The sequence below is a fragment of the Syngnathus floridae genome, chromosome 3 (genome assembly GCF_059516105.1).
Source record: "Syngnathus floridae isolate MCC-2025c chromosome 3, RoL_Sflo_1.0, whole genome shotgun sequence".
Lineage (NCBI taxonomy): Eukaryota > Metazoa > Chordata > Actinopteri > Syngnathiformes > Syngnathidae > Syngnathus > Syngnathus floridae.
The window spans coordinates 12448962-12471467 of NC_142415.1; the positions used below are offsets into that span (position 1 = coordinate 12448962).

The 22506-nt window shown below is 42.6% G+C and overlaps 1 protein-coding gene across 6 annotated transcripts in view; it reads right to left on the bottom strand.

Annotated features, from left to right (window-relative positions):
* zfhx3b (zinc finger homeobox 3b) overlaps positions 1-22506 on the bottom strand; it is a 292407-nt gene that overhangs the window by 91998 nt on the left and 177903 nt on the right. The window lies entirely within an intron of this gene.

Sequence of the window (22506 nt, forward strand, 5' to 3'; positions counted from 1 at the left end):
ATGCCTTTGACATTATAGGTTGATTCTCCAAATTAACATCGTCTTATACATCGTCTGATTCTAAACTGTTTTATGGACTACCATATACACACAACAACCGCCTTGACTAAAAGTGTCCAAGCAAAATACCCTGGCTAAGGTCCTGCACAGGGATCATGCCCTGAGAGACAGAAAGGGGGCACGGATAACATGTCTATAATCCTACGCCTCTTTGTGTAACCTGGAAAACAAATACCTTGGTAATGACCCGGGCTTGCACCTGGTAAAACATTGTGCTCACTGGCACTTTGAATAAGACAAACAAAGAATTCTTAAGAGGACACCGTACATCCATTCTCAACACGGCTTATCCTGTTCAGGGTCGCAGAGGGTGCCGGAGCCTATCGCAGCTGACATCGGGCTACACGCCGAACTGGTCACTAGCCAGTTGCAGGGCACATGTCACGAGAACTCGCTGTTCCACAAGGCGACAATGCATTGATTAAAAGCATCTACTGTACGCTGACGTGAAGGCAAGTTGCAAAAGAACACATGGGCGGCCATGTCAACAGCGTGAGCTACTGGCTCGCTCTTCACCTTCAGCGGTGTGATGATCCCATTTAGGAGGCATGTGAAGACCAAATGAGCAAAAAATGCAGTCTAATGTGGTTGGAAGCTGTCGAGGCCGAGGGTGAGAGCAGAGATGCGGAAAGTTGCACAGTGTTTAAGTGTGGAAAAGGCTCAATTACTATCTTTTTCGCTACGCACCGATACTGAGAGATGGAGAAGACTCGTGCACAAACGTCAAACACACACAGTATGCACCAAGGATTACAGGGTGTCCTCGTGAATCCATTCAGTGGAAATTATTTCTTTTTAGGGGGAAAAAAATGCATGAAAGCCATTGGTGAGCTGGTCTCTAATTCTAGAGTAGGATATCCTGGATAAATAATTAGAGGGCCTTTTTGATGACCTTGCACAGTCAAAACCTTTGCTCTCTCTGTGACATTTGCTAAAGTCATTAATGACAAAGAAAATGGTCAAATATGTTCACCGCAGGAGAAAAAAGGCAAGGCCGGTACTAAATTCTTTTCTTTTTCGCAAGAGCTCTCATCATTATTGAGAGTTTAATGGACATGATGTTGAATGCATGGTTATTTTCATACCATAGTGAGATACATCTCCAGTTAGTACTTGCCACTTGAACACCGTGAAGCCTGTAATTAGGAGTATTACATTCATCAAATGCCGAATGCACTCATTCCTGCTCAAGGAAAATACACTTAGCATTTACGGTATGTAAAACTCCATTACCAACTGCTCCAAGGCGGTAAATTTGCATGCATTTTACATGCTGGTGAGACGGAAAATCTTTACAGTGGCAAATTATGAACCATTGTGAGCAACTCTAACAAAAAGTTAAATAGATAGATAGTTAAACATGCAAACTGATGTTCCTCCTTGGTAGTGCAGTGATAACTGCGAAAGGAAACTTTTACAGAAAATCTACAAAAGGCAGCGCAGAGGGGTACTGCCGAACGATATCTGCATATGACTGTATGACGAAGAGCAAACGACATCCATCCACAATGTTCTTAAAACCCTTGAGTGAACAAAACTACTATTTTGTCTTCAAATGAAAAGAAGGATGAATGGGACTTAAAGACAACAAGCCCGTTTGCCCGTTAGTCATTTTAAGTGTTCATGTGCACTAAATCTAGGTTCTATTCCTCGTCAGAGACCTCCGGGGAAACACTGCCACACGACTACAACTGAAACCGTCTAAGCCAGTTCTAAACGTGAAACGAAAACAATAAAGCCCCCTCCGATTTAAGCGGTGCAGGGGGGGACAATTTTTTGTCAGCGGTTTGTGTGGGTGTGTGTGTGTGTGGCAGAGAGAGAAAGAGAAAGGTCCTGGTGGCACACAACCCTGAACTGTGACAAATGGCAAAAAGGTCAGAGTGAAAGCAGCTGGACAGTTGAGCACAACACACAAATGTCAAAATGCAAATTCTCAGAAGGACTAAAGCAGCATTTTATCAAGGGAACAGAATGATAGGAATGAAACAACTGAACGCATAAACTAATGTGATATTTTAAAAGTGTGTTAATAAATTCTTAATGCCCCCTCGCCACTCTGAATGATGTGGCAGCCTCAGTGGTGTGAAAGTATATTTGAGAAAGAGCAGCCCCCTCCTGTCCCTCATCTGCACAGACACATGCACACACTGCTGCCCTTGTTCATTTGCCTTAATGAAACGGCCACATGCCTCCTGTCATCCCAGTGCTGCATGCACACTCAAGCACCTGGTAGATATAAATCAGGATGACCGAGCTGTATTTGGGAAGTGAGGCATTAAGCATGACAGGGGCTGTCAAAGTTCAGATAGCAACAACCGCGACATATAGCTAGAACCGCTGCGGAACAGACCCGAAAACCGAGGCCCGGACCCGACCAGAGCTCTTATCTGCTGCTGCATCTCAGACTCGGCGTGACACAGCTGCCACATCTGGGCCCCAGCTGGGCAGCCCGCTGAGCGCACGGCTCGGCACAATTCGCCTTGGCTGAGGGATCGCTTTAGCAAGCCCCCCAACGGCGCGCATCTTCCGGGCTAGACTTTCACATCCTCCAGGAAGACTTGACCCCGTGTTTGCGGCCATATATTTTTGGCTTTCTTATCTGTGAGCTGAATTTCAAAGTGGTGTGGATTCTAATTCCAAGTACGGGCGGGGGAGATAAAAGTCATTGAGTGCGTGTATTGTTTCAGCGTAATATATGTATGTGTGTGGAATTTCAGTCATGTGAGTTCAGGGTCTGAGGGTCAAACTTTGCCAAGAGAGCCAACACATTCCTCAGAGGACAGGAACATATCTTAAGTGGCCGGGCAAGTGTTTGCAAAGACTTCACTGCATGTGTAAGTAATATCTATACTGCACTCTATACATTAAGTGTCACATCTCGCTGTGGCGCCTCTGCAGCCAACTATACACAACATAAACACGACTGAAACATGCCACTTATTCCATTTGGGGCTGACCTACACACATTGAATCTTGATTCTTCAGTTAGGGAATGAATAAATATATTATGTCGTAAAATACAATGTGATTGAAGTCAAGTCGAAGTTGATTAATCAATGACATCATCGATGTCGTTGAGAGGAGCCAGATGTTTTGTGATATGTATAAAACGTTTCTGTTATCACACAGTTGTTGCCTGCATACTATTAGACTTACATTTTGTCAAGGAAGATTTTGTGTCTCTGCCCTCGTTCCTTGCCGCCAGTTTCATGGTACCAGTGGTATGAATATTTTACAACCGGCAGCAATCAAGACAAACCACGACTCTCATTAACAACCAGCTTATTTTTGCATTTTCTGGGCTCCTGGAAAAGTTGCTGCTCCACAGAGCACTTAAGTTCAGTAATGGCAAGAGATGTGCAAGTCCTCTGTAAATTGGCCAAGTGGAAGACGCTGTCAAAACCACGTGATTAGCGGGTTAGTTGACTTCAAGCTTTCAACGTCGATGGGTTCAACCCCGACTTTCAACTTTGTTGCAACAGTTTGGGGAAGACCCTTTTCTGTTCCAATTGCACTAAGCAATGTCCATAAAACCACACTTGGATGAGTTTGGTGTCGAGGACCTCTGACTGACTTGTAAAAGGAAGAAAAAAAATAACTCTCAAAGTTGGTCGGTGTTTGACCATCTGGTTGTACCGTACATTTGGAGAACCGCTCATATCTGCAAAGGTGGTGCCAAAACATCTCGACCACCTTTGGTTCGTTCTTTGGTAGCTGTCTGAATATTTTTGTCTTAAAATCCAGTTAAAGTTTGAAAAGATGGAGAGAGTTCTCAAAAAACACAACGCAAAGCATGAGCAAAGATTTTCCGGCCGATTTGGTTGTGGGCTCTTCCAGATGATGATGATGTCGGGACAATTCAAGCAGCCCTGCCTCGGCTCAACCCAACTGTAAATTAGAGTGCTGATAATGAGTTGCAGGATCAAGCCAATGACAGATGCAACTTGCAGGGGAAAAAGAAACCACGTGAAGAGGACCGCAGGATTACTTTTATGACACATAATATCAATTGATTCAGGCCCGTTGGGGAGGGAACGCATGTGTCAAGGTCATAAAAATGGCTCCACGTTCTGGATAAATTGAAATGATCTTTGCCAGAGGTCAATAAAATATGCAGATTTTAAAAGGAGGATGACCTGATATTGTCTACTTTGTTGATTCTCTCACTCACTCACAAGCGCTGCACTATATAACATTATAATTTAGCCCCAGATGACAAGGGCGACCACATTAAGCATTTGAGAGACTTAGAACACATGTGACCACACATAAATACTGGTGAATGACATCTATATAATCACTACTTACACTGCTACAAATATCCTGACTAAAAAACAAACCAAAATGGAATTGTCATAGGAAATAAACTTTTCAGCACTAGCAAGTGGCCCTTGGATCACACCGGCAGTTACTTATAGCACAAGGTATTATGCTGAATTTATTTATATATTTATTTTTTTATTCATGTATTTATTTATTAAACACTTGAAGCTGAGTCACTTCATTTTCAGTATAGCTCCAGTCAGACATTTCGGCAATGTATTCTTATTGTTTGAGGTGACAAGACAAAACTTGCTAATGAACATTTATGCTCATCTCTTTGCACGATTTGGAGACTGGGAAAAAACGAAAAAAATGAACAAACAAACGCATGTTTACAAAAAGATACGAGCTTGAGCGGGCCCAAGTGGCACGCCCTGAAAGTTCAAGTTGAGTGCCATTACAAATTACAAGTTGACAAGTTAAATTATCCCCTGTATGTTTGATATAATGTATGTGCATGTTGAAGTCTGCTAAAGCAACTGCCTCCAGACACTTGTTCTGTGTGAGGTATTTACATTTCAACCAACATGTCACTCTGGGGGGAAAAAGGCAGAGAGAAAACATCAAAAAAGCTCCTTTTAGGTTCATTGAGAGGAGCTTCCCTGCCACCTTCTTCACGTTGTCTCAGATACAATGCTGACGCGTCTCTAACAGATGCCCCCCTATTTAAATTGTAACAAGGGGGAGCCCTCGTGGTGTAAAATGAGACGATGACTAATTGGTTCATAATCCGTAATTGGCAGGATGTAATTGGAGTGGACCTCTAGATGCCAGGTGCACCTTTAGGAGCTGGGGCAGCGGTTTGCCCTTTGACTGGCTACCAAGGCGTGTGTTGGGGAGGGTAAACGTGTGCAAATGGGCGGATGGGGTTAAATGTAGGCGGGAAAACAATGCTCGTATACAGAAGCCCCCCCCCCCACAAACAATAGAGTTTGGGTGTGGTGCCTTTTGATTAGATCAGAAAAATCAAGCCTTTGTCCCTGCTATCAAATGCCTCTTCTGCATAAGCTATTTTAGCCACCCACAGATGGATAGATAAATTAATTAATTAATTGATTTCAATTTTCTTATTGCCACACTCTAGTACTGCATAGTTCTCATTTTCTTGCACGATTTCAGCAGTTATCTTCCAAAGATATATAATATGATGTGTACATTGTCTTTAAATAAATCTTTTAATTCATTTTGTAGAGTCTTTAACAATATTATTGCTGTTGTGGCAAAGCAGCTTCAAGTCCACTGGCATATTAATCCGCCGGCGGGCGTAAGAAATGAGTAGCTCAACATTTTCTCATGGTTCAGATGATGGGTCTCTGTGATCAATATGTTCACGACCCACCGAGCCAATACTACACAATAGCCAATCAATGTAATGTAGGCTGAGTGTTAATTGGTACAGAGTGAGAGGTGCCTTTGGCAACAATTGGTGCCTTTTTTGTTTTGTTTTTTTGCAGAAGTATCAAAAATTAAGTATAGTGTAGAAGTGAACATGTGTTTGTTAAATGCTTTTCTTAGGAATGAATGTGAACAATGACAAAAAGGGGATGTCGTGTGTGTGTTTTGCGGTTGTGCAGGGAAGGGGCTATTTGGGTGAACATCTGTTTTTCCACCTATCACCATATGATTTTCAGTAATTAGTCAGAACACCTGTACTTGCATGGGTTCGGTCTTGCACTATACGTACCTTCTTTGGGCAGGTATCTAAAACAACTCACCAAGTTTGAATCGAGGCAACTGGACTGTTCTTGCTTTTTTGAGCCATTTCACCTCTTATCCAAAAGTCTTTACTAATTTTGGGGTGCTGAGTCCCCCTACTTTGAGCATGCCTTGGTTTAGGTTTGTCCAGTATATTTCAAAAGATGGATTTAATGCTCATTAACATCAAACTTTGTGAACTCTTACAAACTTATCATAACAAGCTGATGCTATATCAACAACTGGGAAAGATCAAGTTGCAGACAAACAACCATTTTGATAGTACACAGTAATTAGTACAGCTACACACATTCAGCTCAGTATGTGCGCAATGCAGGTCCATTTCTAGCATAAAATATTTGGCTCCTCTCCCATTGTCATACTTCATTTTTATCAGAAAGGAAACATGCTGAATTATGTGATGGATAATAAGTCTGCATGCCTTAGAAGAAACATTCCTAAAATATTTGATAGGTGCAGCTGTTTGGATACAAACAAAATATTCAGCCATCCTTTTCTATTAAAGGAAAGGCCAGGAAAGATTCACTGAAGAAATGAACACATTAAACAAAGCCAATGAGCTAAGAGAAATTGAGTCGGGGACACTTCTCCAATTAAACTGTTTACCAAAGCTGGTGAGTGCTCGGCGGTTGTTCTTTTTTGGGGGGTGGTGTGATGAGAGGCTGCAGCTGACAACGACAGATATGTAGAGCAAAGAGAAAAAAACATCTGGCAGATATTCTGTCAGTTAAGTAGAAGAGGGAATGGATGGTAGTGGAAACAGCCTTTAGTCTGATGGAGGCCCATGAGATGTCTGGTGTCTTGTCCTGTGTTTACAGACCTCAAGATGAGTCAGTGTGGCTTTGGGTACAGAATAACACCATTCTGCATGGTTTTAAATGCAACATGGTCACCCGCACCACACTTTTTTTTAATATACTGCCAGTAAATCACTGCAACGTTGCACAACAACTGTTACTCTAATTCGCTATGAATCTGATATTCAGTGGGTTACCTAAAAGTGAAGATATGTGATCGAAATATATTGATCCCTGGCTTCTTTTCTGTAATTTGGAGAAGATTAATTAGCATTTCCCTGTCGGTCTATCTGGCAGACACACTGAATACCAGTGAATTTAAAGAAGGTCTGAAGTGAAGACACAGTCCAAAATGCTCCCCCATGGGACCGTGGCATACCCCTAGCCTCTAAATTACCTTAGCTGACACCATGGACTCGTTTCTGTTCTGTACTCGGGCCACTGGCTGAGCAGGTCAGGACCTCCCCTATTAGAGAGCAGGCCAAAGCCACATAACTCTTTACCTAAGGTGAGGGTCAGTGTGATGCTCAGTCTTGCCAGGGTCAACCAGAGGTTCCTGGCCACTGAGGTTCATGGCAATACAATAAAGTAATCAATCTGGGCGCTGGGCCCTCGTCAATAATATACTCCCAGACTGAGGAGGGTCACCACCTGTTCCCTGGCCTCTCCTTGGACTGTCCTGGCCTTCTGAAGTGCGTGTGTCTTGGATTTCACTGTCACTGTCCTGAAGGGGAAACTGGCTGCTGTAATCAAGCCCTGACAATATATGGCCAATCAAAGACAAGGGAGTGGATGGAAAGTTATTTGAAGAGGATTATATGATCAGTCTGGGCTGATCAAAAAAGAGTGACAATAATCAACCAATAGGTTTCATCTGCTGTGTCGGACTCACAATTCTTGAAACGACGATCCTCCTTTCCTTAAGAGATTGTCGCTACCATTGCTTCCCTCGCATGCTTACCATGAATGGAAGACAGACAGCATTGTTGGCGGCTGCCAAGATGAGGCAGCAGTTAATTCTTGGCTGTCCTCCCTTCCCTGCTTAAAAGACAGGTATAGAGTTTCTAGCAGCTCCAGTTGGCTGGGTACAATGAAGACGTGAGTGCACAGTTTTAAGCAGGTGAACTAACCTCTCCTTCTTTCCCTTACAACCCAAACAGGCCGTCCAACAGTAGCACCACCGTTAATCTTTTTTTTTTTTTCTTAAACCCACACCTTGCTTGATTTATAGTTAAAACAACCCCGATGTCTCAACCATTTCCTGTCTGGCAGTCTCTGCTCCCTGGCCAGCAAGATGCAGCAATGATAACGGAAACATAGAATCTAGTTGATCAAACCTCAACTCAGTTTTCTTTGCAGGGCACTTTAAAAACAACCACAGCTGAGGTAGTGTTTTATATTAAAAATAAATTTAACATAAAATAATTGAACATGACATAATTTCAAAACAACAAATACAACATTGAAATAAGGGCTCGACGCCAAAGATTTAAAATTTGTCTTAAGGTGCACTTGGACAGTGAAGCGGTTCTCTAATAGTTTGTATCACAGTTGCGGTAAGCAAGTGTGGAGGCAACCCAAATCCAGGGCAGCTAAAGTAGTTTTCAAAGTACTTAATAACAAAAACGGGCAGACAAGGTTAAAAAGTATCAAATAATTCCTACGAAACAAAAACACTCATGACCAATGAAACTAGAGTTACATGAGAATTGACAGTAACAACAATGAACAGACACAGACTGAAAGAAAACAGGCAACTAAATATACTAAGCAAAGTGACAAAACATGAGTCACACCTGGACAAGACAAGAGTCGTACGAGAGACCTGATTGGTAGACACAAGTAACAGGACTGACAAGGACAACTGGCAAAGAAAACCAAACAAGTAAGACTAGACATTAACATGCAACAAAAAAAACCAATACATAACATGAAACATCAAATGTAAGCCAAACAAGTTAAACAATCTCAAGCACCAGGCAGGTATTGGGGAATGCAGCAGCTCAGAGAGGTAAAGAGAGACAATTTCAAGTATATTTAGATTTTAACCATTTAGTGTAAAATTAACTAATCTGTCACCACCAATGAGGTAATGGAAAAACATGGCCAGGCTGTCAAACACTTTCAACCGTTTTTGTACAACATATCTGGTTCAGAGTCGCATCAGCCGAGAAGTGAAAGAAAGATCACGCTCCGGATTGCTCACGAGTCAATCACAGCGGCACACAAACTGACAAGCGGTCATATTCACGCCTACAGTCACAAAACCAAAATCCGTCCCACACTGGTTGTGCCCATGGTTAGCCATATGTACCACGACACCACCAATGATGAAGTCACTCCCACGCCAATGACATAGTTGTCGCACGACGGTCTTTTTAGCCAACCAGAATTATTTGTGGAAAGGGCAAAAGAAAAATTGACAATGGCAGTCTAAGAAAAAGTGAGCATTTTTCTGGCTATTAGCAACATTAACAAAAGTTTGAATATAGTTTTCCAAAGGACACACACATACATAAAATAACGACACGCAAATGCTAACAACAGTCTTTCCAAAAAGTGGGTCAATCTACAAGGAGTCTGATTATTGACCAAAGGCCAAAAGGAAAAGAATATTACATGTTTTTAAAAATACCCATCTTTGTGTGGGCACAACCTAACACTATAACACCAAGGCAACAAAAACTGGAAATTAAAGGTTCACTGTGCAGAAAGGCCGTTGCTAATGCAACATTTTCTCTCTCCGGCTTAACTTGTTTTCTTTCGCTCTTGAAGCTCCCTCCTGACAACATGTCATGTCATTAAGCAGTTCAATCTGCATGCTATTTGCATACATCTGTTGTATTTTATTGATTGCTTCTCATTCTTTAAGATTCATGGAACATAATTAATGACAACCCCTCTGGTGCCACACCCGAGGGACAGCTAATTCCGCTGCACACCGAGGGGATTTCATCAGAGGGCACAAGTGGCCTCGTCACAGTGGGCACCGGGCCAGTTTCATTCCCGGTCCATTCGCTGCCTCTGGCTGTCCTTGGTCTCAGCCAGCTCCCCTAACAAGGAGCGCCCTTCCTGGGCCACGTTAACTAAAAGGACAATTATCCTGAGAACAATGATGCTTTTCACAGGGGCTGTGTTGTCATTAATGCAATGGATCGGGTTACAGCAAGCAGCTTGACCTAATTAAGATCTGCTATCTGTGGCGTCTTATTGTTTTTCTCAAAATCCAGACTTTTTTTTTTTAAGAATAGGCATGTTGTGCTAGGCCCTTAATAATTTGGCACATGACATAAGATGCGTCATTCAACAGTTTGCTCCAATCAAAGATTGCATTGTTGTAATTATGCTATTAAAGTGAAATAATTCGATTTGTTTCAGAAGCAGACGATGGCTGAGCATCTTGAATGACATCTCGCCGTCTCCTCTACTGTTAAATGTCCTAAAGTTATGTATGACCTAAACTAATGAGTCACGCCTTTTAATCAGTGAATGAATCAATCAGTGATTGGGTGAGACATGCTGAATCGTAATATGTTAGCATAAGATAATTGTCCAATCAAGGGATGACTAAAGAATTATCGGGCTTTTTTTCTTTTAGGAAGGGACATTTTAGTTCTAGCAAAACCGTGACAGTCCATAAAAAAGCAATCTCCATAAAGTCATATTGAAGAAGAATTAACCAGAACATTGACCTCAAGCCAAGCACCTATCATTGTGAGCAAGGCCTTCTTTTAGGTCAAATGATTCTATCAACCCCTCCTGTAGGTGTGTTGGTCAGGTGAAAGTTTAGGTTCTTCCCAACTACCTGCTCTGGTAACTACTGCTTTTCAACGGCAGCTGACTTTTTTTTCCTGATGACTTTTGGGGTGCATTAGTCACCAGGCACTCACCATTGAGCAACAACACTGGGAAAACGGAATAACAGAGCAGCCAATGCGTTTGTGTGTGTGCGTTAGACAAGGAGAGAGGCTTCAGACATTGCCCATCTGAAGAGGAATGGTGCTGAATGTTAAGATGAAGCATAAAATCATCCAAAGCCATTAGACAGCTCTAATGAAACATTTCTGCTGCCTCATGACTCCAAGACAATAACAGGCAGTAGAGCAGCCAATCATATGGAATCTGGAGTCATAAAACGCCACCTTGAAAGTCTGTTTATTTTCTGTATCTAAGAGGTGTGTAGAGGTTCACCGGTTGGGAGGGTAAAAACATGTACAAACAAAGACACATGAGTGCAGGGGATCTGGTTTGGCAAGTTTATGTACAGCAAATATAAATGTATAGATGGCCTTACTTGCAAGGTATTGTGATTGTGATTGAAATGTCAACAAAGGGTGAGTTCAGAGAGAGGGCAGGGATGCGAGTATGAGGGTTGATCCCCTTTGTTCTACTGCAGCTTTATAAAAGCTGAAATACTCATATCCCTCTCAAAAGTGCAACAAGAAGACAAAAAGAAACTCAACTAAATGAAGATTTACCTCCTAGCCATGATGCCCATGTCTGGGGTCACGGTGACCCCATCATGACTGCTCTTTGCATCAACAGCAACAGTACTGCTTCCATTTACTCTGCTTTTAGCTGCTCAACAAGAGAAATGTACTGTTTTAAGTAATCCTTGTTTGCACTGACCATAATTGATTGGGTAATCCTGGTTTAACATGCACTAAAGCCAGTGCTTAAGAATCTATTAAGAGGGCTAGCAGCTTAAAGAGGAAGGATCTATCTAACGTTGACTGCTAGATCTCTGTTTTAGTGCTTAGATGTTGGAAAGTTGGAAGTGGACCGCTTGCCACTGATCCAAAATAGGTCACGTTTCCAGGTCATGGGACCAGTTCTTCCTTTTTATTGTCCCTCACGCTCAGTTTCAAGCTATCTATCTGTCTGCTGGCACAATGATACATCCATATGCCAAGGTTTATCTCCAGGTCCCCATCAGCAAATCTCTTGGAATTCTTCCATCTCACCGCAGACAAGTTCTTGGGAGTGTTTGGGCCGGTTTCTACCTAGCGCCACAGGCACGCAAGTTTGTGTCAACTTGACATGACACATGCCACGCCGCACGCTCGTCACGGTGACAGCCCTGTCATAATCAACACAAATCTCTCAGCGTCAGCATGAGCAATGGAGGTATTATGTGGCATGGCTTGGAGAGAAGGGGAAAGGCAGACACACTAAGTACCGGTCACTGTGCTGTCGTCTCGCCGGCCGTGGGCTGAATGTGCACACGGGACTCGCAGGCTCGAGTGGGCTAATTCCTGCTGCTCCTCCTCCTACTCGGCCAGTGCTGTGGTTTATGCATGACGTGGGAGCCGGCGCCTTGGTCTCGCACTTGCTCACACACGAAAGACGAGGAGAAGAATAATCCCCACCAAGACCTTTACCCTAATGGGGCCCACTACTGTAATTACAAGGCACACATTTCAGATCAGGCACTTAAGTAGCCAGCGGAGAGTGCGCCGAAAACAAAAAGCTCTGTAATTATCGTCTGCCTCCTCTGTCCCCCATCGCAACTTTGGTTACCTGTCATACTGCGATTTTGTCGGGGAGTTCGTTGCTGGCTGGATTCACCCTAATCCGTGGCTGGAAGCAGCTCTGGATGCACATTTCGACTTGCAGGGGCGAGTGACGACATGGCACACAAAGATAGAGGAAACCTGAGTCCTTGCGACCACATGAATGCATTTTTTTTTACGAGAAGGGAGGATGAGGAGGAGGAGGGGGGCGCTCAGTTTGCTCCAGACAAAAGATCCATTGTGCAGTGAAACTTTATATACATATTAGAAACTTGACACCCATAGCCTCTGAAAGTAGGATTCTTGTAACTGTGAACAAGATAATATTACCCATTCTTTTCTTCTGTCAAAAACAAAAAGCAAAGCTTTCAAGCCAAGTTTTTTTTTTCTTTCAATTTTTTTAAAAGCAGAGCTCTGATTCTTGGTGATGGGTTCTTTTGTTTTTGGACAAGGTCATCGAATATCAGTGATAAGAGAGCTGTGGTCTCCAGGCAGTTTTGTGGCCCATTAGGTAACACATTCCCTGGGCGGAGCAAAGCGCGACACACAACTTGTCGACAGAGATTTGCACTCGTTCTCTTTCACGACCTTACCCCCAACTCTCAGGTGTTCTAAAAGGAATGTTGAGTCCCAAACTACAGTGGCTCTCTCACCCTCTTCAGCCTGGAATGTATTTGAGTTTCTCGGGCTTTTTACAAACAAGAGCAACTTGTTTGGCTTAATGCTCCTTTTATCGCTGTAGTCCCCACCTCTTAATTGTGTTGCTTGCATGATCAGTAACCATGCAGGAAAAAGTTGTGCAGTTAATGGAGTGTATTGTGAGCGAGTCACGGAAAGCAAACACATGATACAATGCTTCCTTTTATTTCACCTGAAGTGCATGTGAATGTTACTTACAGTCAGAACCATTTGACAATGACAGAGTACTATCCATAATCTTAAAGGTTGCATCTTTGGACATGTTATGCCAAAACAAGCTTGAGGGATAGTTGAAGGTTTATACTAATGACTTAAAAAATTATGATTTATCAATTGTCTTGTATGATTGCAAAGATAAATATGACTTGAAAAAATTTTGGATTTTCTCTTGACGAGTGCCAAGACATTAAAATATACAAATATATCTCCTGAAGGTCAAACGAGTCAAGATTTTTTCTGGTCGACTAAAATGTTATGAAAGTCGAGTCAAAGTTGATTAATCGCTAACATTATTTTCACTAGTGTACAGCGGAAACCTGATTTTTTTTTTTTTGGTTCACCTAAAGACACATTTCTACACAAGTAACTGTAGTTGTTATGATTAGTGGAAGATCTGTGAAATGTTCTCTTCAACATACTGGTCAGTCTAATCTTGTTTTGCATAGAGAAGACTTAACTCTATGCCGGTCATTCAAAAGTGGGCAAATAGCAGACATTTTGTAAACTTTTGGGAAACAGTTGCGTCATGGTAGAGGTCGGTGAACAATGTAAGGGTGTCCTAATTCTTTTGCCCAGTATGCGTCTTTACTGAAACCAACATAGAAAACACATCAACTCAATAAAAGGGCAGTAAGCTCTCGTCTTTATAATAATAGACAACAAACATAGGCGTGGGGTGACTAATCCTGGTGCTTTCCATTTTGGTTCTGGTGAGTCTTTCTATCACAAAGACATTCAGTGAGTGTTTGGACAGCAGACAACTTCCATTTTTACAAGTTCTATTAATGTGGGCTCGAGGTGGATGATTCATGGAGAACAAGACCTGGAATTTGTCAGCCCAAATTCTTCCATGATCCAGAGGTTAACTTTTTCCACTGATCTGGAGCAAGCTAATAACAGCTACGACCAGTACATATTAGGCTGATTTAAATGTTTATCGTGCACCGGTGAACTGAGCGTTATGATTATCTGTGTGCCAGGAAAAAGAAATATAACGGAGCAGGTTGGAGCGGAGAACAAACCGCTCGGATGATTTGTGGCTCTCAGAGGTTCTGCATGTGGAACCATTACATGACATCAAGTTAAATGATGAAACAGGGGTCTGATGGGAGCGAGCGGACGTGACTGTCCTAGACCAAGAAATCATATTCATACAATTCAAAATGGACATAATTTTGTCTGTCTGGGTTTTTATTACACTCGTGTCTGGACTGACTGCTGTGGCTGTGTCACAGTGTAGTCGAAGGTAGTGGCAAGCTTGAGTTGGTGTGATCTTAAAAGCCTTTAGAGAGCAAAGAGGGCTCTAAGTTAGTTTTAATAGGCACATTATTTCTCCCCCTAACACCCGCACAGGCTCCACTCTGAGCCAGTGGCTGTTTGAAGTTGGTAACAGCTGTAGTGTTCCAGCCTTTATTTAGAGGTCAGCACACTGACTTCACTTAAAAGCAGAGCAGGACTGAAGGAGAGAAAGAGAGAAGAAAAAAGAAGACAAAGCAGTGGGTGAAGAAATAAAGAGAGAGACCAAGAAAGAGGTGAAAGAATGAGTAAAGGAAAAAAAGAGGGAGAGAGAGAGAGAGAGAGTTACCAGCGCAGCCAGGGATTAGCGCAGGGAGAGGTTAAAAGTTTGTAGTGTTGCATCTGGCCTCCTGCCTGCTCTGTTGTTTATTGCCGCGGGCCCGAAGATCTTCTGCCAACATTTACCACACCTGAACCACTAGACAACACACATATGGACAAAACAGGAAGAGACGAATGCAACGCCTGCATTTCGCGCCAAAGCTTTGGCAGGAAATCTCCCGCTAGTCAAGTCTCCTCGTGCTAGGAAATTGTGTGCAGGCCTGTGTGCCAATTCTCATGACTTATCCATTGATAATACTCCGTTACGTGACGTGGCACTATAGTATTGCACTTTTCATAATTGCCTTACACAGTCACCAAAAAGTTTATTGTGTTCAATAAACTGTGAATGTATTGGGTCTGCTGTGCCATGCTGCAAAAGCCACCGGTTATTTAGGTCCCACTTAATGCTTGAAAGCAAGAAGCGTTTTTTTTTTTTTTGCATGAAACCCACGTGCATTTTTGATAGACTAAGTAAAAACCCAATTCAGCGTGACTGCAAAAGTCCAGCAGACAAAAGGTTGAACATATGGTGCCGAGGTAAAGTTTGGTGTTAACCACAAAACAAGAAATCACAATTTCATAAGAATCGGGTCTTGTTGCTCAGGATACAGTCTATGTACTCCAAATCTAGCTCAAATTTAGCTGAGTTATACCTTCATCTCATCCACAGCCCAAAATGAAGACAAGCAGTATAGAAAACAAATGGGTGGATAGTTTAGTTAGACATGACAGAAATGTCGAGATGTTATTAAAGACACAAACCTCCAACGTTCATAAAGGTTTTGTGATGGTGGTATTTGTGATTTCAAATAAATTAATTTACTTAAAATCATGTTATGAAAACAACGGTGCTAAAATTAGAACAATATGGAAGTGAACCAAAATCAGAGCACAGCATGTGCCTGACTTTAGAGAGATGTGCCCCCCATTTTTTTTTACTCCAAGAACTGAGCAGTAGCAAACAAAGAATCGCAAAAGTATGCCTTCAAATGCAATCTACAAAAGATGGCACACATTAGTTGGGACAAGTGTTTCCTCTTAAACCGACACAAGAAGTTCAGTGAAGTCGAGGCACATGGGAGTTGTCAAACTTCATATGGAAGTTGTATGCGCCACCAGGCAGCAATATATCACAGCCTGGGCCAGAGGGACACACAGAGTCACTGTGGGCAGAAATCACGCACAAAGAAGAATGTTCACATAGATGCCACCCACCACAGTTCCGGGGGACAGATCCTTCTCTGTTCAACCTCTGTCTTTTTGCTGGAAATTCCCTTAATGACATGCCATCTTCCACGGTGTACATACGCAGAGGAGCATGCAAATGGCCGCGTAATAAATGGTGAGGGCACATAAGGCCAGCGAAAAGAAAGGGAGAGGACATTTAAAAGATGTCAAGAAAATAGGTTCTGGATATTCCCTTGGCCCGAGGCTGTTTAGCCAATAGGCAGAAGGCGCTCGTATAACACCCGCCCTTCCTTTGCCCCGGTCCTCTGAACTTGGAGTGGCCAATGTTGGAATGTTGAAGCCACTTATGTTCGCATGCACATCAAAAGTGATTAAGTACAAGCCTTGTGGATTAAGATGAGTCCGTAGACCTTCACATCTCTAGTTAACCTCCCCAAAGCACTTGGCTTCCTTCTGCCACAACAGTATCCAAGTTCATCTTGGCTCCTCCTTTGCTTGTGGAAGTAATACCAGATTACAGAGCAACTGTTGTTAAATGTTGATATAATGTGTTTTTCTTCTTCTTTTTTTCCCTTGCCTCTCTTTGTTTGAACAGCTGCACCGTAGCAGCGGGACATGTAGCGCCGCCGCTTACTTTTAGCAGAACTGACATTTCACTTCAGCACAACATACACCGCAGTTGTGAAATGGGAGCTTCTATTGGTCACAATATCTGATTAAATAAATGGTTTATGTCGTAGTTATTCACCATTTCCTTTATTTCTACCGCCTGTCTTTGTTAAAAGCCAGCTGTGTCAGGATTGGCACACACCAAAGTGCCGTGTGGGTTAACTAATCCATCTGTGACTCAGGTACATGGGACAAGTTCAGACAAGATACACAAAACACTAACACACAGATATGCACGGTCCACACTACGGGGGTATTTTCGCATGACGGTATAAGAAAACAAAGGATAAGAGGAGAAGGTGAACACACAAAAACAGATTTTTTTTCTTTTTAAAGAAAAGTCTTTAGGTGTGTTAATAGGAGATGGAAGAGGATCAGAAATCACCTTCACAAAGGTTAAAAGAGCCCTTAAACATTTGAACTGCAACCCTCAACCTTACTCACACGCTCCATGTGTGACTGTGTACATGTGACGACCCTTTTGCAGCTTGGAAGCTGTCCCAGCATTCAGATGGGCTCTGTCAACACAGAGATTCCAGAGAGGAAGCGGGGTTTTACGGCAGCGGCAGGCTGCGCGCACACCCAGGGCCCGCAAAGACCGGGAGCCAGAAGAAGACAACCTGCTCCGTATCTGCACTGTGCCAGTGGCAAGTTTGAGCCCCGTGGCACGGTGAGCCTTAGTAGCAGCAGTGAGCCACATGCTTCCTTGCTTCCTCACTTCCTTCCTTTTTCCACCTGCCACCTCAAGAAGCAAATAGCTATTGGCTGCTCAATAACGTGGCTCTAGTGCATTGGCGTAAATGCCCCCTCACTCTTACACACACTTACACACACACACACACACACCAACACACTCTCCCCGCCTTGACAAGGTTGTATTGACAGAGCAGTTACACACTGCTCCCCATTGGGGGAGATCCTCCACATTGTGCCCCAGGCAGCTGATAAATGGAACTCATAGAGTACCTGTAAGCATGATCTTCTGCGCATGGACGCGCAAACGTGCATTTGTGTGTACACACAGCTCAATATTACTGTACTAATGCAGACATAAGTGAGGGTAAGGGAGGGGCTTTATGATATATAATGCAATAAAGCCATGAAGCTGCAGGGAGGAGAAAAAGAACATGAAAAGAAAAAACAGAGCTACAGCAGTTGAGGCCACCTTTTGTGTGTTTGGCTCAATGATGTTGTCATACAACAGCTGAAAGCTGTCTAGGCATGTTGCGCCTTAGGTGGAACTAAAGCAACCAAGTAGCACAGTCTATGTCACATTCCCGCATTGCGATTGGGAAACCCTGATATGATCATTGTGACATCTCACCAGCATTACCTGTGTAACCTGCTAATGAATTCAGAGAAATGTGAAAAGGAAACACAGGAGTACAATGACGTGAATACACAATTGTATTTTACTTCCTCTTGGCATGTGACTGTTTATTACAAGATGTGAACAAGGTGCTTTTTATTCCTCCAGTGTATGACGTTGGAATGAAGTAACACGTTTTAGCGGCCCGGTGGCCTTCAGTTCCAGAAGAGAAACATAGTCTTTCCAGCGTCCCCGGGTTCTGTACCCAGCGGTACGTGTCCACGACACTTCACCTGGGAAGAATTCGAAACAGTAGCCTTGGACACCTCATATAGTAGTTTCTCTCTACAATTCCCAATGATAAGACATTATAGACAGACACAGAGATAATTGTACTGCTTCGAGGAATCTGGAAATTAAGATCCTGACGTTGGCATAGCTGGTTATGATTTGTCTATTCTACACAAACTTATCACTTGGGAAAAACTAAGGAGAAGCAAAAAGAATATCGGAAAGGGTGACACCTGGCCCAAGTGGTCTTCTGGGAGGAGCCATACCCGATATTAGAGAAAAATGCTACAACATGGTAGAGAAAAGTCTCTCCCTCTCGGATCTGCCACTGATAAATAGCTTGGGGTGGAGCACTTGCTTTCACTTTGTGATATGATGTCAGTAACCTTCATTGATCTGCAGCCAGGCAGTGGGCCTTATCACCGCCTCTGCCTCGTGATATACTGTGATCCAAGGCCCTGACTGCTTTTTAATACAGTGCACTTTAGGTAACGGTGTCGCAGGCTAAACACCCGGCTTACCAGCACCTGCGAGTGTATTTCAACAACAGGGTAACCTGTCGAACTAGTAAAGTAAGAAAATCATGTCATGGAAATTGTTTTACTCCTTTGATGTGATAAGGCTTCACAAAAGGAAGTGGGAAGGTGTACTGAACTGGTTATGTTCCCAAAGGTCATACAATCTGAGCACCTCCAATCTGTTCTTGCCGGTGGGTGCAACCCGTGATGTATTCAAAGGACAAATCAACACAAGTGTCAGAACATTGAGCTTGTGTTGACAGAGCACAGCACTCTTAGCAGGACAGAGTTAGTGCCGACAGCCACTTCCTTTCAGCAGATTTATACACACCTGAGGTGAATGCCAAGAGATGGACTCTGTTTTATGTTCACCCTTAAACCAATAAAAGGACACGGAATTCAGCTTCTTGTGAACTCAGACTGAGGCGTCCATGTGACCCTTACACATTAAGCAGTGTATTTGGCAGAAGAAACCGTGTCTCGGAAAAGTATAGCGAGAAAGAAAATTGAAGAAAAATTTTTAAACTGTGCGTGGTCACTATTGTGGGCCAGAATCCCAAAGACAAAAATAAACAGAAAACAACAGTTCCTACAGTAGATAGATACACTAAGTATTTGGAGTTACCATGACATTACTGCATTTCTGTACTAGACCTTACCCCTTTGACTATCTTTGATTGATTCAAGTATAATAACTATATATAACTTCGGTAGTACGTTATAAAAAAAATGTGGGTGGGACGCCTACTACCAAAGCACCAGCTCCATGTACATAGGGTGAGGTAGGCTGCAGATAAAGGAGACCGGACGACGAGCAGGAGAATTATCCCAACTATTGATTTTAGCTGTTGGGTATTACAGAAGGAAACAGCGGGTTTATCTGGCTAGGATCCCTCTGCACTTTCACTAACTAAACGAGTATTTTCAGAGCTTATCAGGCAAACAGCCTATTACTGATGGTCTCATCCTCCCCCGCAACCAAAAAAAAGGTTGGTCACCATTCTGTTGTTACTCAATGGATTTCTTAGGAGAACTTTAAGACAGCTCCAAAAAATGGATTGTTATCTGCATGATAGGACAAATATTCGGACATTTTAATAATTTAATTAACCAGTCAGCGTGACAAATACTGTCATTAATCTGTCATTTCACTAACAATTTTTGGAAAGGGTCTGACCTCCACATATTCTGTTCATATCTGTATAATGCCCAATAGTTGTCTACATGTTGTATGTGCTTACCATTCCCCATTGTTTGCCATTTACTGTGGGTCAATGCCATTTCTATGACTTCTGAGGACTACTAGAAGCAGAGATAATAGCTAAAAGTCCTTTAATCCCTCAGAGGAGCCCAATACAAGCCTTGATTTCAAGGAGAAATGTATATTTTAATTACCAACTGAAAGTTCCAGTCATATACGTGTGTGGTACCTTTAGCTGGATCCTTGCAGCATCTTATCTACAAAATGGAAAGAAAACATATGCGTGTGCTGCTGTATAAGGTGGAATGCATTAAAAACAATATCGTACTCAGAGACATTCAAAATATGTAGCCATTTCCCAATATTAATAATGACGAAGAGGCGAGACGCGAAAATTTCCCTCAGCAATTACGGCAAAAATCTATACGTCCTGATCAATGTGCAATCCCAGGGATTGTCTTAATACATATAGAATATAGACAACACTGCCTGCATGTGTGTGTGAATGTGTGTGTGTTGCATGAATTTACTGTGGCGTAAAATGAGCTCAACAATATGGGAATATTATTGAAGGAATAAAAGCTGGTTGTAATGATTTACATATTTCATCACAGGCTGCAATGAACACAAGTGATTAAACACATTCAATATGGGAGGGAAGGGAGAGGATATTGACAAGAATGAACAAGACAAAGTGCTGAACAGAAGAAAACGATAAAGAAATAAAACGACTTCCTATTTGGATGAGCCATGCTAAAAGTGTATCATGGTTCAATATGACAGGGGATAAATATGTTCAAGATGCGCCTTATACTTATCCAAGCCAGTCTTAGTTTCGTTGAAGACTTCATCAGCCTAGTCAACACTACAGATGAGTGCTTTATGGTCTACTCAACAAGCAGCAAGTGTGCCACTAGTAGTGAAGTCAATAAGGTGGTAAGAAGCCAGATCTTCCCTACTATTGGCAACCACCAAGGGGGGGAAGTGCCTGTCTGCCCACCGGCCTGCCTTTACCTCTCCATGTCAGCCCTCCAATTTGCTTGGGGCGGAGATAAATCTTATCTCAGAGACCTGATTAAGTTTTTAATTTACACTCCAATCAATAGCCCAGGTCTATTGGCAATGTGTCTAAAACTCTATTTACCAAAGGATTCCCTGCTATCAATTGATCAAAGACCGGCAGCCATAAATTATGGGAACATGTGCAAGGGAAGAGGGGGTGTCAGACAGAAAGTAGTCTCGGGTGGGAAAGTGAGATTGCCAGGTCAAATGTGGCTGATATTTAGGCGGGAACGTGGACGCAGGGTGGAGCTGTGCTGATTATACGTCAACAATTAAGGCTGGACAGCTGACATGGCAAATGTTGGCGAGTCAGGTTACAACGGTAGAGCATCAAAAAGGGCGAAGCTTAATGTAAATGAGGACGAACATTACAGTAAAAGGTCCTAGTCATTCAGTACTGCTTTAGTTTATACACATTTGATTAAAAACATATATGTATATTTGTATTAATATGTTCTGTGCAGCTCAACTGATCAAAACACAGAGTTCTGATTATTGTTTAGTTGGTAGAATATAAATTAAACAGGCAAAATCAACCTGTTTTTATCCATCTGAGGGGGACGGCAATTTTGCCAATTGCCGATCACAGCTCACGAGTTTTCCGAAGCATGATTGGTTGTGACCTGAAACGTGAAAACTGTGATCTCATTTTCAGTTGACAGCAACGGGGGCAAAATGGCCACCCCCTGTGAAGGATAAAAACGGGAGAATTTTGCTGCTTAACTCGTATGCCAATATGAATCAGAATGCCGTGTTTAGACCACTGGGGGCACATACAAGATATTATTGTGAAAAAGGTTTGAGGGTATTCACTCAATAAAAAAAAATCATGGAGTGAGAGTACTCACTTCCGATCGTGATCTGTTTACTTTTTCCTAACAGAATAAGTCTACTTCTTGTATGCAGAATTCCTACACGGCTTTTCCCAATTTCATCCATTTTTCCTGAAAAACACGAGTAAAGGACTGCTCATGCAGCCACCACAACATCTAGGCAACGGCTATTTTGAACCATCCAGATATTTGCTTAGGACGAAAAAAGATTAGGATTAGCTACAGCACTCCCGACCATCTGAAGTGTAAAGATCCAGTTAATCCTAACCGTCTTCACCTGGTTTCAGAGTGGGGCTCACCGGGGATAATAAAGGTGGTACCAGTGGGCTTCAGAGTGAAGGGCACAAGCACAGTTCAGGCCAAAGAACTGTGCTGTTCCCATGCAGAGGAAGGGGAAAAGAGGGCAGCGTTATCACAGTTTGAGAGTGTCGTCATTTCTCCACTGACCCTGCTGACTTGCCGATTTCTTAACATGAGATCATTTTGGA